This window comes from Stegodyphus dumicola, chromosome 8, assembly GCF_044657685.1.
Source record: "Stegodyphus dumicola isolate Sdum_Otavi_A_Nest chromosome 8, ASM4465768v1".
In the NCBI taxonomy this organism is placed as follows: domain Eukaryota; kingdom Metazoa; phylum Arthropoda; class Arachnida; order Araneae; family Eresidae; genus Stegodyphus; species Stegodyphus dumicola.
In genome coordinates this window covers 15,690,038-15,705,940 of record NC_140775.1, presented here as the reverse complement: position 1 = coordinate 15,705,940, position 15,903 = coordinate 15,690,038, and the positions used below count along the sequence as shown (strand labels likewise).

The following is a 15,903-nucleotide window of genomic DNA, read 5'->3' as shown; positions in this document are numbered from 1 at the left end:
TATATAAGAATATACTTTTGTATTTGTTTGTTACATGTGATATATGACCACTAGCATAGATGTTACATTATCATAAAATGTAATGTTATTAGTACAACGTAACGTGCAGCGTTGTGCATATTACAAAAAATAAGGGCAAAGTATTCTTTCTTTTTTTTCTTATTATTATTGCGAATGTTTTTGCGAGGGGTTATAACTGGATGATAGGTGTAATTTTGTACGCAAATTGTATATCTGTGTCAGGTATATATTAAGAAATATTTAATATGTTTTATACTTACTTTTCTGGAAAAGGATTATAGTACATTTGCGTGTATTTTTGTATATTTACGACACATGTTTTATTTCCTAATTTTTGTTTACGTCTTCTTGGAGCTGAATATTTCTTTATAGCTCCAAGAAACTGAAATGTAAAGAAATTCTTTTCTCTGTTCCTTCATTCGTTCTATTCTAAACTTCAAATCTTAGGAAAAGAGAGAGATGGAAATTTATTTCTTTACAGTCTCTTCTCTCCATTTTTAATCCTTCGAAAGGAAAAAACTCTAACAAGACAGTTATTATTTTTTGTTTACGATAATATCGTGTCCGTGATAAATAAACATTGTCGTTCAGTCGGCGATGCATAAAGTTCATCGTTTATATTCTTAGGGTATTTATGTGAACTGAGAAGTTTTTTTTTTTTTTATTTTATTTTATTTTACGAACCTCTACTGTCACTTCTCTCTCTCCGGTTTCCTGCCAAAATGCAAATTTTAGCTTGAGTGTACTTAAGCGAGTGTTTGAGAGGTGTTTTATTTACAGCGTTTTCCGCCTGCTGAAGGCCACGTTAGTAGTTGCTTTTCTATGATAACGTTCCTGTCTACGGCGTTGCTTTATTCTTGCAGATTGTGCTGTCACACTGGCGTAAGTTAGGGCCAAATTTGCGAGTTAGATATCTCTGCCTAGACTTTGGATAATTTCTACTTACATTAGTTTGAATTCCATATTTTTTATTTCTACCCATAAATGCTGGCTGGTTTAAATAAATGCTGGCAGGAGGGGTGAAAAATGAGCAATGTCATTGCCGGGACTCAAACCTGGACCTCTCGAATAAGCGCCGAGTGTGCTACCGTTACACGACGAGCCCATACAGTAAGGAGGAAGAAGATATCCCTTTTAAAGGGCGACTGGGGATTAAGGGACGCTATCCCCAACTGCTGGGGGTGAAAACCCATCCTCCACCACATTTTTGAGCTCGGGAACCACTGTAGCATCATTAAGTTGTTTTGGAAAAAGAGACATAAATGAGCACTGAGACTCAAATCTGGACCTCTCGAATACGTGCCGAGTGGTCTACCGTTACAACACGAAGGCATGCAGAGAAGGAGACCGAATATATAATCTTGTAATTTGAGTTCTTAATAAAAGCGTCCTTAAACACTGTTCATACTTTTCTGTTTGCTTATCTACACATAGCAATAAGTCGCTTATACGTCTATTGGAGGACTTACCACAAGTTACATTTAGTTACAGACTCGATCCCTGCATCTTAAACATTATAAAAGAGCGTTGCTCAACTATAAAAGTGCGTTTTCAACATTTTAGCTGGCCTTCTCAGCTATATTTTGCGATAAATGTTATTTAATACCAATGTAAGGTTGTACTTGCTCTATTACTGCTACTTTATTCCTATAATTCTAACAGATATATAGCAAGTTTTCGCTATGTCTGAGACAGGACGACAAAGTCTTACTGAGGTTATAAAACAATCTTTTTATTTAAACAGAACGTTGAAACATAAAGGCACGACTTTGTGCTACAATTAGAGCACGTGCTCAGCTATACAGCTCGTGGCGATGCAAATAAATAGCAGCAATCAGTTCATATCAAACGCTGATCAGTAGTCGAAGACTACGAAAATTATGAAGTTGCTTATATGGCCCCTAAAGAGGCCTTAATAAGCTAGATACAAAAATTAATCCTCTAAGCACACAAGACTTGACGAGCTAGCAGGCAAAATTCCAAGAGCGGTCAAGAAAGTTCGGTAAAAATGGGAAAACCATTGCCCCCCTTCCTGTATTGCATGAGTGCCAATTTAATGCAAAGTGAAGAGAGACGAAAGTCACGTCGCGAAAGAAAACAAGTAAACATTGGCAGTCAAAGCTAGGTTACGAGGTCGTAATCTCTAGGCATGTGAGTAGCAAATGGTTTGATCAAATAATCTTCCGGAATGATTTGGTAACTAAGAACTTCTGAAAAATTTGCAGCATCGCAGCCAAGTCTAATTTTGAAGAAACCCTTATTTAGTAATGTGGTGCACTATAGAGTCGATTTTTAAGTCATCGTGGATCAGTTTTTTTCTAATTGGGTAATGAGAATTTATAGTTCTTTTCAGAATCTTGTTCTGTACTACATGAAGTTTGTGGAAGTCTGCCTCTGATCATCTGCAACCTGGACATTAGTCTTCCTCTGATGTCCAGGCTGAAGATGCGTGGCTAGAATTGACCTTATAACGATAGCTATATCCTTATCTTTTTGTTAGGAGTCCGGAAAGGGGAAGTTGCAGTGATTACCAAAATTATAATATCACTTTAAATAATGTAGAATACTACACACCACAACGGTCATAAATAAGGTGCGCTTATATCACCTTATAACAGAACTATAAAGAAAATAATATTTCTAATGCCTTTAAACATAATTAGCAATCGACTTATCATTCAGGGTTCTAGAAACTAATTTTACCTAAGTAATTATAGCATATTTTTTATGCGATCAACCCAATATACGATGCTAAAACCACAATTTGAAATTTACTTATTTTAGGGTATTAGAAAAATATTTTATTTAGGCTTATAAAAGGGTATTACGCAATAAACCTAAAGTACTAGTAGCACAATTTGCAGTGCTTGCACTAGTAAATATGCTGGAAATATAATTGTGCATTGCACGTGTTAGAAAGAAAATTTATTTAGGTTTATTGTAATATATTAATTATGCTATGGAAGTAATGTGAGATATTAGAACAACTGTAATTTGCAATCTATCTACTTATTATAGACATTTATTACACACATTAAACTGTAAAAATCGTATCATTTGCAACACCCTTTAATAATAATAATATTTCTAATATATGTACTATTATAGAGCGGTATTGCAAATTATGATTCCTCATCTTACACTAGGACGATTGCATCTAACATCTGTTGCTGTTGTTGTTACTAATCAAACTTGTTTGATGTAATCATAACAAGTCCAGCAATTACTATCGTGGCATAGAGTACTAGACTGCGTCTGTCGTTGGCCAGAACCTTGATCACCGTACGGGTGACAGTCCGACTTTATTCTCCGTTCCGCCCCAGTTTTGAGGGAGATAACCCAGGGGGACGGATCCGAGGACCCCTTAATTCCTCTTACCCTACTACCAACCTCTCGAGGGGACTTATATATGCTCGCAGCATATTTTCAGTGTCCCCATACAGCACACACACGCACTATACATTTACAAGTATCCTTTTCTTCTCCGAGATTCGAATCCGGGCCCTTCGGTACGGCAGTCAGGCTCGCTAATCACTTTCCCGTCTGCGCAGCTCCCTAACATCTTGTAATAAGATGATTTAATACCTTAAAACAAACCTACTATATATCTAGCGTATGACGCTTCCTTTCAAAAAATCAGATCGAAAATTTACGGGTGCGCGTTTATACGTCAGATATAAAAATGATAAGATTTAAAAATAAGGAAAAGATCAGCATACACAAATTAGATTTCTACATGCACCTAAATGCCGTTTATTTAACCCCTTAACTGCCGCGGGCGTATATATACGCCTTGCTCAGCCGATGCGTTAACTGCCCCAGATGCGCAGCCGATGCGTTAACTTTGCGAATAATTTTAGGTGTAGCAGCGCAAAGCAAATGATAGCAGTTTGGAAGGACGTATATATACGCCTGGGGCAGTTAACGCATCGGCTCAGCAAGGCGTATATATACGCCCGCGGCAGTTAAGGGGTTAAAAGATTTTTTTAAATAGCTGTGCCCCTCTATAAGGGCACCTCTACAAGATCCGGAAGTGGCAGCCATTTCATTACGGAACACCAAATAAATGGGCATCGTTGCCCCCTATTAAGGGACTTAAGCTATGTCTTCTCTGGGATTCGAACTCGTGCCCATCGCTACGGCAATCAGGGTCACTAACCACTTTGAAGATCAAATTTAGAAACGCACACACAGTACAACGTTTGTCACCTAATTCTTACGCTTGCCCTGTTTTTCAAAAATTTCTCAGTTAAAGGCTATGTCTTAAAACAGCAAACTAAATGTTATTGCTATATTATTTGTTTGTTTTCTTTTCTTAGTTTTTGAGAATAATTGTATTTTAAACCGGAATATGTTAATTAAGAGGGCATTTATTCTATAATTAAGATAAATTATTGCCTAGATAAGGATAGATTTAGATAGATAAGAATCATTATGAATACATATGTAGTTTTGCACAATTTAGACATGTATCGAAAATATTTAAGAATTAGTTTTCTTCCTTCTTTTTTTAAATCATCTGGGAGCCAAGTTATTATTTACAAAAAATTTGCTTCTGTGGATAGTAGTAAAATAGTGTACATATTGCTATGGACACACATAATGAGGTGTGCAAACTGTTAAGGACACGAAGTTATGATGTATCGAAGTGGAAAAGTAGTATTTACGTGAACAATGAACTTAACAAAAGTGTACTTCGAATTTATCAAAAGTTAACTTAAAATCCAGTTTATATGAACATAGAATAGTCTACACAACATCATATACTTTGGGCTATGGAACTATCAACTGCCTGAACTGATGTGACTGGCCTGCTCTGTGGATGACTGCAACAATAATACGGACACACATCATTAGGTGTGTAACTGATAAGAACATGAAGTTATAACGTATTGAAGAAAACATAGCTTTAGAAAACTGATTAATATATAAGTTCCACTCTCCACAAAATAGAGCCTATCCATAACAATGCAATGATTTATTGATTGTATATTTATTTTTCATACGGATTATTATGTAACAATTATTGTATAGATGACATTGCCAATTTAGCATTGTAATATAACAATCAATGATTCAGTGAATGCCGCCGGCAGTGGATGGTAGATTCTTTTCCGTCGCATGGGCATAACTCTGATTGATGTAAAACCTTAGGACGGAGGTCCATGTGACGGCGTTTCGGTCACTAACCACTATACCGGTTGGACGGCAATATTTGAAAGAAATGTCATACTTTATAAACTTAAAAATGTTCATGATCCGATAACATAAAAGTTCGTCATATTCTTTTTCGTTATATCTTCAGCCGCATCATCGAAAATCTTTTCCATCTTCACCATCACTGGTATTCCACCTTCACCATAAATAAATAATCTCATTGTCCGTTCAATCTAGATCGTTAGAATACTATATTTTTTTTAATTATATCGAATATATAATTATATATTATATTAAAATATATGTGATTTAATATTTCAAAAGAATATAGTAATTTTAAATTAAATTTAAATAATTCTCTTGCGCCATTGCTGCAAGGAATGAAATTTGAATTTCACAAATATGTCTAGATTAAGTATTTATGTATTAAGTAAGAATAGTACTAGCCAAAATTTGCCATCGATATTCTGTTTTTGCGCCAAAAACTGCGATAGCTCCGAAAATGCGGCAACCCGCTCCATAAACATTCACCCTTATGTCATCTTGCATGCATTTCAAGCATTTTAACCCTGGAGCTTCTTTTCCTATTCCGCGCTACTAAAATATCCGGCTTATAAATTTCCGTCCCTATCTTCCGGAATGGACATTTTTCTCGATTTTTTTTTTCTCCCGCCCCTCGCTTATCCGGTCAGTCATGGAACCGGACCCTTTTCTTAAACCAATAACCAAGATTTAGAACAGTCGTAAATTCGGTGCTCGTGGAGGGAAACTGATACGCGCGCGTGGAGCGGGGATTTATTCCTATAGGGAATATTAAAGCAACGATGTCGACGTTTTAAAAAAGTATCTCTTTGTCTTTGCTGAAATATCATCATTTCCTTTTTATTTAATATTTTTCACTTTTTTTTAACTTTGAAATGTAATAATAATAATTATTTATACTTATGAAATGTCATTATAGTGATTAATTAATAATAACTTATATATAGTAATAGTTGATATTATAATTAACCCTTCAGTAAATAACTTTTTTAATTAGCTTAAATTTAGAAAATATGCCTCTGCCTGAAAATTTTAAATAACATTCTAATGCTTCAAAAGAAGATTCTTCTCGCTAATTTTTAAAAGCTTATACAAATGAATATAAAGCTATAAAATATTATACAAATATCCTGTTCCTCGAATAAAAATTTCGCTTTTATTTAAATTCACTTCTTAAATATGAAAAGCAATTAATTTTCCCAATTCATAAAACCGAATCTTTTCTATTAAATAAAATTAGAACCTACCTTAAAAAGAATTTCAGGTTTAAAAGTTTCCGTGTTTTTGTCTATTTATTAGAAGGCTCTGTATTATAAATTAATATATTTGTCATTATATTGCGTTTATTAAGATCGTACAGTCATTAGGTTATTTTGATGCTGAAGACGTTAAATATGAGCAATGCTTTCGCCCGGACTCGAACCTGGACCTCTCGATTACGCGCCGAGTATGGACAACACGGAGGCATGTAGAAAGGATGGAGAATATACCTTACATACTCCTCCTATTGAAGGGCGACTAGGAATTAGGGGACCCAATAGCCAAATCCTGGTAGTCAAGAACCATCATCCACCATCTTTTGGTTCGGGCGCCACTGTAGAGTTATTAGGATTTTTTTATGCAGGAGACGTGATAAATGTGTAATGCCTTCGCCGGGACTCGAACCAGGACCTCTCGAATACGCGCCGAGTGTGCTACCGTTACAACACGAAGGCATGCAGAAGAGGGAGAAAATACCGTACAGACTTCACGTAGTCGAAGGATTCAAGAATTCAGTAGTTCTTTTTTTAACTGAAAACCATCTGTGGATGAACAGATAAGAACATTCATCGCTGCTAGATTCAGAGTCCGGCAAGTAAGCTAGCTTCAGAGAGTTTCCGTAGTTTTTAACCACGTGAAAAATAAATACGAGCCAGTTTTCTTTATAAGTGCTTTACTAAGGCATCTCTTACATATGGCAGACGACCTATGCGACGACCTTAATCAGCTAACTATGGCAGACGACCTTAATCAGCTAACTAACTAACCAAATATAACCGAAACATTTTCTGGCTTAATTTTGAAACGCTAACGTGCTGCAAGTACAGTGGATCTTCTCATGCCTTTGTTTGTATGTATGATTGAGCACAACAAAGCATACAACAGTATGGGCCTAAGAAGTGCCACATAACTGTTATGGGCCTATTATGCGTTCGTGGAGGATTTCCTAAGGAAATTTGGCTGGTATTTATGTGCAGATGAGGATAAAACCACCTCCCTGAAATGACTATTTCTGAAAACCACCAGTGTTTTTTAGAACATAAATAAACACTTGTGTTTTTAATCCCCTCCTGAGACAACCACTTCCGAAAGAGATCCAAATTAGCTGCAGCTGTGATTGGTCGTCTTAGTGAGAGTTCACTGTGTTATACGAAATCTCTCTTATTTATTACTACGAAACCAACTAAAACTTTATTTAATCGTTTACTGAAACTGTTATTATTAAAAAGTAAAACTGTTATTTATTTCGCTAACTTAATTCCTGTTTTTTTTTTTTTTTTTTTTTTTTTTTTCCAGATCTCCTGCTCTCTGTCAGTAAAGATGAAATTAAATCGCCACAACTGAATATCATCATTCCGTAAGTAGAAAATTGCCTTTTAAGTGTAATTTGAAACATTCTAAATATATGCTGTGAATTGGCGTACTACCTGCGTCAGTAATTCGATATTGGATTGGGCCTATCTACTATGACAATAATCAAATCTTTTTTTTTTTTTTTTTTTTTTTTTTTTTTTTTTAAATTAGGCAAAAAAAAAATTACCTTAGATTTGCCTAGATTTTGAATAAAACTCTGTTGATTTCGACAGCGATTTTACATACATTCCTCTTCTTCAGGAACTTATATACGCATGTTAAGTGTAAAAATGCTACGGATAATTGGGTGTCATTAACATGCAATAGCGATGATGTAATTGGCTATATATCAATAATTACGCTGTAAACTGTATATTTTTAGCCAATAATTATGTAATAAATTAGCACTATGCATTTGGCTCTATCGTTTCTGTCAATAATTTAGTATATTTTATTATTATCATTATATTATTTTCGTTAAAACCAATAAGTTACGTGTTATGAATAAAAAAAATTGGAGATAAATTGGCTGCATTAATATGAAATCTAATTGGCCTTACGTAATTATACGGTAAGTTGGCCTTTGTCCCATCTCTTCTATGAATAATTGTTATATTATTTGAATTATAAGCTAGAATATAAAATTATATATTATAAACAGAGGAAACTGTTAATAAACGGAATAACCCAAACATGAAACCTAATAAACATAACCTAATTGGAATTTAACTCATGGATATCTAATTTGTGTAATGAACTGCTTCTATGTAATTTGTCCCATTCCCAGTGCGATAAATAATTGAGTATATGGCGTAAAATGAAATCACATGTCATGCGTAGGGAAAATTGTGGTTGAACCTCATGCTGTGAAAATGAATTAATAACTTTTTAATAGACCTTGTCTATTGTATCAATAATTGGCTGTTGAAATAATTTCCGTTACTTCAGAAAATTAGCGTAAGATAAATGAAAGAAATAATTTATAAGGTAACAAAAACCTAATGCCTTTTTATTAAGTATAGTTTTGTTTATTCAGATTACGGCGAAGAACACTTGGGCTTTGTGCCTAAGGGAAGGGATGCCTTCGTGGAGGCCTTTCTAAAGGAAACTGGCTCCTATACACGTTAAACATGGGAAAACCGCGAAAACGCCCATGCAGCCAGCCCGTTCGCCTGGAATTTAACCTAGGTCGGAACTACTAGTATTCAGTGACTTAACCAATCGGCTGCTGATGGGCTTTTTTAAGTATATTTCAGTTTCAAAATCAAAACTAATTCAAACAGTATACATAACTGTTTGACCCATGGGAATGATTCGTGCAGGAATTCTTCAGTTTTCATAAAATAGCCTACTTAATCCATGTAATGTTTCTAAAATAGCGTAAGTAAATTATCGAATATTAAAAAATCTTAAGTTGCTTTCTATTAATTTTTCTGCCCTTCATTATTAATCAAAGAGTAGCTATTTTGGGGGATTTAAAAAGTACTGAAAATAATGTGAGTAACTTTTTAAAGAAACAAAAAATTTTTTCCAGATATCCGTAATTAACAATTAGACGTTTAACAGTACATCATTAAAATAATCCGTAGTTTTTTCTAAATACCTTTAACAGTATCGTTTCCGTCAGATTTCATTCTGTAGATACAGAGAAAAGGCAGATTTTGTTACATAAGTACTTTATTTAATGAATGAAGAAGATAAAGAAGAAAAATATGAATATCATATTTCTTCGAATATTTTTTCACTAATTTTATTGTCCGGAGATCGAGAGAGGAAAATTATGCGAAAAATTACCGAAGGACCCGGTTTGCAGTAACAACATAACCAATCAAAAGTAGTTATGAATAAACTACACGTAACTACATGTATATAAACTACACGTATATTACTTCTTTAAAAGAAACATGTATTCCAATGGGAATACATAGTACCATTAACATTACAATATTTAATAGCTTGAATCTCGCCTGTTCTTCTTGTTGTCTCTGCTACTCCTTAGGCCTTAAACCATCCATAAATAATTGAAAAGGTAAATGTGTAGCTGACTCGGCAAAATCGTAGACTGAATGTGAGTTCGTGCTTGCATCGATATTGTTGCGTGCGTACGGGTTCGTTATGAAGTGAATGCACAAGTCCGATGAAAAATGAACAAAAATGTTTTATTATCACAACAAAAATGCTTAAATTTTCTCAAATTATCATGCAGTATTACAATATCTCACAGTAGTTATCTTTTAACTACTCAAATGTACAATAGAACGTAATTCAAAACAGCTAAAGAACGCTAATCCGCGAATTCGCTATAATCAACAACAGCAGTTTTCTAAACAACAACAAACTAAGCAGCAACTACTACGAACTGAGATGTTTTCCTCCTTTTATAAGATTTTAAAATCACGCGCTAGAATTTTCCAGTACTTTCTCGAAATCAAAAAGAGATATTTATTTATTTAATGCACGCGCTCTTGTATTTTTAATTTTCCAGCTTAGCTTTCTTCTTTTAATATTCGTCACGCGCTGCACTGCGCGGGAAATAAAACCAATTAATTTATAATTGAACTAACATTAGCTTTTTAAATACCAAATTCGTAACAATATGATTAGTCGTCTTTTGTATTAGGCTGGCATAAAATTTAACAGTTTGAATGGAACTTTGGCGTGCACTTCGCAGGTGGTTTGCGAGGTATTTTTCTTTGTTAGTAAAACGAAAACAATCACTACGTGGGCACGGTATATGGTAAATATCTAAATTACAGTGACCAGCCTGTACAGAAAATCACGCACTTCATTGCAATGTCCCGGTTTGGTATATGCCCGGGAAAATATCGCGTATTCTGTAAATATTAGCAGATTTTATGAGCATAACCGACATAAATTTTGTTAAGGCAATCGTGAAATTGTTTCTGTGGAATCGCAAGCGCTTTAAATAATTAAATAGTCTTCCTTTTTAAGATACATATTTTTCAAATCTGTAACATGAATAACTGAACTCTGCATACTGGGATTCCTTTGTATAAGAAGGTTTTAAGAAAAATTGGATATTATTTACGTTAGACAGCGAGAAAAACTCTGAAAACTCGTATGCAGTCAGCCTATTCGCCAAGATATGAACCCGCGTTGAATTACCAGTGTCCGACGGTGTTATCCTTTCAGCCATGAGTGGGTTAATTTCCTTCCGGAAATCCTTCAAGAAGGATATAAGCTCTTTAACGTAGCAAAATTAAATCTATGAGCCAGAGAAAAAGTCTGTTTTTAAATTTGCTCTCTCTCTTTTTTTTTTTTTTTTTTTTTTTTTTTAAGGGATTTAATATTAACTGATGTAGACATTTTCTAACTTGCTCGCTTATAGTAATTTATTCTTGCAGTAAGTAAAGCAGCATTACTCTCTGAAGTGATTAAATATTCTCCGTGCACCCCTTTAACATCATTAGTCCTCGATTAAGAAGCGCTGGTTCGTTGTTCGCATACTACTCTCTTCACTTTCGTGCTCAGTTTCTAGATAGACTTACTTCGGCTGCACAGAGCCCAACCCGGCCATTAATCAAAGCGTAATTAACTTAAAAGAGTGAGCGAAATTGCTTTTAAAAGACACTTAGTGCGCGTTTACCGAATATATGCAAAACTAAATTTAAAAAAATTAACTTTTTCCTATACTTGGAGTTTTTCTTGGCATATATGTCCGAAGAAAATCACTATCTGCTGTGTAAATATACAGACAACGTATACAGAATACTTTCAAATTAGTTAAAAATTACCGTTTAGAGTTAGGTTAATTTTAGCTTCGTAGAAAACTACAAGACATGTTTCGCGGGATTAGGGATGTGTCCCTCTTCTTCTGTGAGCAGAGAATGCGGCCACGATCAGTGTAAGGATTAGGTTCATTTCTTGGCAAATGGGCTGCAGTTCAAATCTTAGAAAAGATACTGATCATCGTTTTCGCGACCTTCTTAACCCTTACGGAACTCTTCAACCAAGAGTCATTTCCTCAACATTTTAATCCTTACGCAATCCTTGAAATAATTCCAATTTTTTCAACCTAACGACAAACCAAACATTTCACGTACGAATAAACACTCTAAATTGCACTCTAGAAACAATAGCGCAATTTTCGCAATATTTGAATCCGTACGTAACTCTTAATCACAATCCTTTTAACTCTTAATGGAGGCTGAAACAATAGTCATGTCTCAGAAACACCCAGTGTTAAAAATTTGTTGCGTATCATAACCAGCTGCTTTAGCTGGTGACATCTGATGCGGCTATGGTAGTAGCCACAGCGAAAGCTGAGGTGTCTCCGAGAATGAATGGTGAGATTGAAAGAGGTCACCGTGAATTATGCACAATATTATGTGAAAAGAATAGAAAGTGATTTTTTTTTTAATTCAGTCCGTCAAAAAGATTATTTGCATGCATTTTTATCGTTGATCAAACAAAAGTCCGAAGTCACATGATTGTCTATGCGTCAAATACCCATATGAATAGAGGTCCACACAGAAAAAAGCTCGCATTGGTAAAACACCCATTTTTATCTGTGCACATCACTCACCAATACACGACAAATGTTCGCCATTTCCACACTCGGTGCGCATTTCAGGGGTCTGGTTTTGAGTCTTTGCGAGGACTCTGCTTCAAAAATACCTAATATTGCTACAGTGCAGTGGCAACCGAACTAAAAGGTGGTGGATGCTGATTCTGCACCACCAGGATTTCGCGATTGGGTCCTCCAATCCACAATCGTCCTTTTTAAAAAAAAGTATATAAAATATTTTCTCCATCCTTTCTGCATACCTTCATGGTTTACCGGTAGCACACTCGGCACGTATTCGAGAGGTTCAGGTTCGAGTCCCGGCGAGGCCATTGCACATTTTTCACATTTCCTGCTTAAAATCCTAATAACGCTACATATTTATTTATTAAATATCGCGTTCTTGGCGGTTAGGCCACACAAAATACGATTCAATACCAATACCCCCATAACACAACACATCCTCAGGATGTCTTATTTAAGTCGCAATATCCCGGGACATACTTAGGACGTCCTGAGGATGTTGATTCTCAGATATCCTGAGGAGATCGTAATTTAACATCCTGAGGATGTCTTATTTAAGGCGCTATGTCCCGGGATATCAGAGGATGTCCTGAAGATGTTGATTCTCAGATGTCCTGAGGACTTCACCAATTTCACATCCTGAGGACATTCATTGTGCATTGTACGGAGGACTTCCGTTGTCAAACATTCTGAGGATATTTGTTCTCAAATTTACCAGTTTTAATTTTTTGACATTGCACATCTGAAACTTGCACATTATTTAATTTTCATATGTATTTTACTACGTTGTTTCTAAATGCTGTATATTAAAAATATTGATATGACTGATAATTTATTCTTGTTATTTTGTTATTGTTTAACTTCTATTTTTTCTGACGTTTCTAAAAATTTATTTAGTCATGGAAAAGATTTTTTTCAATGGATTAGCATTCTCTAGAATATTTGCTAAATTCTAAATAACATATGTTTTTTTATAAAAAATGTATAAATTCATAAAATATTTAAAAACAGCAAATCTTTAGAGTTTTCGATAGACAGTCTCTCGCACTTGAGATTAAAGTGTTTTATTCCGTACAGTGTAGCCACTGCTGCTTTTTTGATGACTTTATAACAAACTCGCTTTGATACTGTTAATTGAAAATTCTTTAAAGTTTTTCAAAATATGAAATATATAATAAAACAAATTGAAAATTCGGTTTGCAGGTGCCCATGTTCGGGTGAGGAGTACGTTATTGAAAATTGGATGGCTCTAGGTATCGTTGTTTTTCACAATGCGGAAACATTCATGCATTCGTGCAGATTCTTCCTTATTTAATTTGTTTAAATGCAGTAAAGGCCAATAGTATTTGGGAGGCAAGAATTTGAAAAGTGATCCTCCGTAGTTCAACGCCAAATGTCGTTTCGATATTAATAATCCAATTCAGAACACACATCGCGTTGGGCAAAAAATTATTCTTTTCCTCCTGAATATTTTATTTGTAGAATAATGTACAAAATAAATGTATATGTGGTTTGTACTTCCGTTGATTATAAGGAGAGTTGATTATAAGAGAGTTGATAAGGAGAGTCTCCACTGAAAAAAATTTAAAACTTTCCCGGAATGAGTTATTTTTTATGATATTAATACTTCGGCTGTTAATGGGTACTTTGTCTGCACCGAGTCTGTTAATTTTTTCAATTTCTTCTGTGATTTTTTTCATGTAATTTTTATTTTAGTGTGAAGTTTACTGAGATGTTTTTGGCTTGCTGTTTTATACTACAGATTTTACTGCCTCGTTTGTCGTCTGCTGAGTTTATGTTCATGCGAATAAGACAGCTACGATAACATCCTCCCGTGCTGTTTTTATTCTAGCATAAAGTTGTTTGAGGTTTTCTGGTTTGAAATTTTGCATTGTCTTTATGCTTGTTGCATTTATATCCATGCGACTAAGACAGCCACGACTACGACTGACAGTATTCCACACCACTTATAGTATATGTATGTTTGCATCAATTCGTTTGTAATCAATTCTTGATTAACCGAGGAAGATAATCTTCTTACGTATTAACCCCGCCCTCTCGCTACATGTTGGTAAACAATGGAAATTTACTATCATAAACTATGAGCTTTAAACTAAACTGTAAAGGAAAAGTAAAAAACAAAAATGCTTAGGATAATATCACCCGTATCAGATTATATTACCGTACCTGGAGATGTTTTTATCAACAACTGCAGTACATAATTTAATTATGCATAATCCCAAATAGTAACCGTAGAAAGAAAAAGTCCGGATTGTACGTTTGTTGACTTTTGCGGACACGCAGTGTAGATTCTGGAATATACGGAGAGAAGAAACATTCGGAATATACGTTTGCGTAATTTTCCGGATTTCTCTCGGTATATTCCGGAACCTTCACTGCGTGTCGGCAAATGTCAGCATTCGGCCTTTATTTTCTCAAACACTGCACATGGACGTGTACTTCCAAATACAGAAATGTTTTAAATGATGTAAATATCCATGCTTAAGTAGGAAATGCATAAAATAGGAAAAAAAATCAATTTTGTAAAAATTACGAAATTTAATTTTTCATACGGTCTCCAGATCTTTGCAACTGTATATAGCAAAATATAGTAGCAAAATATAGTAGTATTGTGGTATTAAAACATAAGGCACAAAATGTCTGACGGCATGACAAAAATTGACCGCATTGTAGTACGGCAACACATGTAAAAAGATGTTGCCACCAAATGTTACCGCCATGTATTAATTATATTTAAAGAAATAATATAGGAAATAAAAAATGTATGGCAACTCTTAACACTCTTATCGGGAATTTTATAGTTACACTATTTTTAAATATTTTGTGATTTTACTGTGCAGTTTTATGTAGCGTTATGTGCGAAGAAAGCGATATTTAATAATAAAATTAAAAAGACAAAAACATGTATGAGCTGAAGTGAGTCCGAGAGTAGACAGGAGCTCTGCGACACCCTAAAATACCTTAATATACTATCAATGCGAGGTTAAAATATGAATCCTTTCCGATTTTTGTTTTTAAATCAAAGGTATAAAAATATGAAACTGCGTCATTTAAAATATTTTTTTATAATTGGAAGCATATGTTTACGACCAACGGTTAACCGCTAAAAATAATCAAAACCGCACAATAATTCAAATACAGATTTTGACAGAACATTCAAGAGCTCTCCACCTAAGGGAAGGCATGCCTTCGTGGTGAACTTTCTGAAGGAAAATGCCTTCATGGAGGATTTTCTAAGGGGAAGTGGTAAAACAAGAAGAAACTCTTTGTAAAACAAGAAGAAAATCACAAAACTGTAGTCAGCTGATCTGAAGGGATTTTAATTCGGTCGAACCTCCAGTGTTCAAAGATTTTACCGCTTTACCAGTAGTGGACGAAAGAGCATAAGGACTTTAATGGACAGAGTGTATAAACACTATACGATAAAAAAACGAGAAATTCTAAGCGAACTTGTTCGGCCTCATTGATAATGCATAGGATTTCTTGTAAATATTATTCTT

General features: G+C 34.6%; 1 protein-coding gene across 2 annotated transcripts in view; it reads left to right on the top strand.

The window, feature by feature from the left end:
• Positions 1 to 15,903, top strand: part of LOC118182352 (teneurin-m-like) — an 828,075-nt gene that overhangs the window by 266,380 nt on the left and 545,792 nt on the right. For both annotated transcript variants that reach the window (XM_085821598.1, XM_085821597.1), the window contains exon 3: positions 7,777 to 7,837. The gene's annotated coding sequence lies outside the window, so the exon portion shown is untranslated. The remainder of the gene's footprint in view (positions 1 to 7,776; positions 7,838 to 15,903) is intronic.